The sequence below is a fragment of the Carlito syrichta genome, unplaced genomic scaffold (genome assembly GCF_000164805.1).
Source record: "Carlito syrichta isolate Samal-C Ts95f unplaced genomic scaffold, Tarsius_syrichta-2.0.1 Scaffold311753, whole genome shotgun sequence".
NCBI classification, from domain to species: Eukaryota; Metazoa; Chordata; class Mammalia; order Primates; family Tarsiidae; genus Carlito; species Carlito syrichta.
In genome coordinates, this window is record NW_007255849.1 from 267826 (window position 1) to 271000 (window position 3175).

The window sequence follows — 3175 nt, forward strand, 5'->3', positions numbered from 1 at the left end:
TCACCCCAGGCTGGAGGGCAGTGGCACACTCCCGGCCACAAGCAGCCTCGACCTGCTGGGCTCAGGCGATCCTTTCTGCCTCAGGCTTCCAAGTAGCTGGAACTACAGGCACGCGCCACCATGCCCGGCTAATGTTTTGATTTATTGTAGAGATGAGGTCTCACCAAGTTGCCAGGGCTGGTCTCAAACCCGTAGGCTCAGGCAATCCTCTCACCTCGGCCTCCCAAAGTGCTGGGATTATAGGCGTGAGCCACCGCGCCCGGCTGTATTTTTTTTTTTTTAAATAACCAAGGTCCCACATTTGTGTAGAAGAAGACATTACGCATGTAGGCTGGCACAAGTTGAGTCCCCTGGGAAGCTGACTCTGTGATGAAGGTTTGTATTCGGAAAGGTGACTGGGGAATAAAGGAGGTAAGACTGAGCCAAGAAAGATGCAGCTGAGATGCAGCATCGCCTACACAGGTGCCCCCATTGGGTCAAGTGAGCAGGGCCTTTATACCTCAGCACCAACCAGGCACTGAATGGGTCGCTTCTGGGGAAGGGATGTGGCCTTGGGCAAAGACCGGAAGGGGCTGTCCCAGCAGCTGGCGATGGCATTTCAGTACTAAGAGGGAATCTGAGCACCACAGTGCTCGTGACAGTCCATACCGTGTTGCCCAGACCTACTTGCTCCAGACACATTCTGGGGGAAGTTCGTGCAGGATTCTAGTGGGCCTTTTCCTGGGAAGACTCATAAAAGGAAGACAATGGAATGAACATCTTGTCACTGCAGCTGCTCTCAAGCTTGCTAATATCTCCTCACCCTCACCTGGCGCCTCTACTGATATAGGCTTATCTGATTGGGTGATCCAAACCCTCATTCCTGAGAGGTAAGCCCCCAATCACCGTGCCCGTCTCTGGCCATCACCCCTGCATTTGCCAGCAAATTTGCACTGGGGACCGAGAAGTGACCAAACATACCACCCGGGTGCTTTCCTATCCCCCTATTTAATAGCAACTCTTCTTTCTCCTGATGCCCAGGGTCAATCACCCCTAGAAGGATGGAAATTATATTCCTTGCCTGGCAGCCTCTTGGCACAAAGAGTTTGAAATGACCAGGCAGCATCCATAGCTTGAAATTGAATGGCACTCTTCCTGAACCCCTGGTGGGTTTCCCCTCTAGCAGTCAAGACCCTTAAACCTGAAGACCCAGAGCTGTGTAGGAGAGAAACATAAGCTTCCTGAGTGGGTCACTGGGAGTAATGACTTACACCTTTTGGTTCCTGGACCTATTTTATTTTATTTTATTGAGTTGGAGTCTCACTCTGTCACCCAGGCTGCAGTGTAGTGGCACGTTCCTGGCCACTGCAGCCTTGACCTACTGGGCTCAGGTAATCTTTCAGCCACAGCCTTTCAAGTAGCCAGAACTACAGGCGCGTGCTAACACCCAGCTAATTTTTTTTATTTATTGTAGAGAAGAGGTCTCACCATGTTGCCCAGGCTGGTCTCGAACCTGTGAGCTCAGGCAGTCCTCTACACCTCAGCCTCCCAAAGTGCTGGGATTATAAACTTAAGCCACTGGGCCCGGCCCCAGATCCATTTTATTACACAAACTGGGGACACATAATGGTCACTAATTTACAGTATATACTCTGTGGGGTACTGCTCCACTGCAGGTGTCATCACCAGGCTGCCACGAGCTGTGCCTTTTTTTTTTTTTTTTTTTTGAGTTGGAGTCTCACTCTGTCGCCCAGACTGGAGTGCAGTGGCTGCTCCCGACCACTGCAGCCTCGACCTGCTGGGCTCCGGCGATCCTTCCGCCTCAGCCTTCCGAGTAGCCGGAATTACAGGCACGCGCCACCACGCCTGGCTGATTTTTGATTTATTGTTGAGATGAGGTCTCGCCAAGTTGCCCAGGTGGGTCTCGAACCCGCAGGCTCAGGCAATCCACTCACCTCAGCCTCCCAAAGCACGGGGTTACGGGCTGAGCCCCCAAGCCCGGCCGAGCTGTGCCCTTCACAGACCATTCTGCCACTTTATCAGGCTGGCAGTTTCGTGAGGGAGCCGGTGGGTCCCACTCTTGCATGCCCACCGCTGCAGCTCCTTGGCTGTATGCAGGAACCTGTGCCAGGGCATCAGACACTCTGAGCTTTAGAGGATGGAACTGAGTCCCTGAGAATGGGAAAGGCATACCCATGCCTAAAGCATGTATCGGTTCCAGTCAAGGTGAATCACTGTAACTTTTAGGGTGTGAGGCGATCGGTGTCAACTTGCCACCAAATTGACTGCTCTCCTCAAAGAAAGGTGCTATTGGGCGGGACTCAGCATTTAGTCTGTTGCTGGAAGATCGGATGTTCAGCGAGAAATAGCTAGATCAGCTCTGAGGGGCACCAGCTGTGGGCCCACACACAAACTCTACCTGTCCCATGGTCACTCCATCAAAGAGCCCAATGTGCCCGCAGTGGGACAGCAGATGGCAGAGGCTGGGAGATGTCAACTGTTCGAGTCATCCTGTTAACACGGGAGGAATATACTTCCTGTCCATTCCCACAGATTCATCCACATGCCTTGCTCCAAGATCTCTCTATCTTCCAGTCTTTTTTTTTTTTTTTGAGTTGTAGTTTCACGCGGTCGCCCAGGCTGGAGTGCAGTGGCATGCTCACAGCCACCGCAGCCATGACCTGCTGGGCTCCGGCGATCCTTTCCCCTCAGCCTTCCGAGTAGCTGGAACTACAGGCGTGTGCTACCACGCCTGGTTAATTTTTTTTTTTTAGTTTATTGTAGAGATTAGGTCCCCCCCTGTCCAGGCAGGTCTCGAACCCGCGGGCTCAGGCAATCCACTCACCTCCGCCTCCCAAAGGCGCGGGATTACAGGCTGAGCCTCCGAGCCTGGCTTTTTTTTTTTTTTTTTTGAGTCATAGTCTCACTCGGTCGCCCTGGCTGGAGTGCAGTGGCATGCTCACAGCCACCGCAGCCATGACCTGCTGGGCTTCGGTGATCCTTCCGCCTCAGCCTTCCAAGTAGCTGGAACTACAAGCATGTGCCACTACGCCCGGTCAATTTTTGGATTTATTATAGAGATGAGGTTTCACCAAGTTGCCCAGGCTGGTCTCAAACCCACGGGCTCAGGCAGTCCTCTCACCTTGGCCTCCCAAAGTGCTGGGATGACAGGCGTGAGCCACCGTGCCCGGCCTTC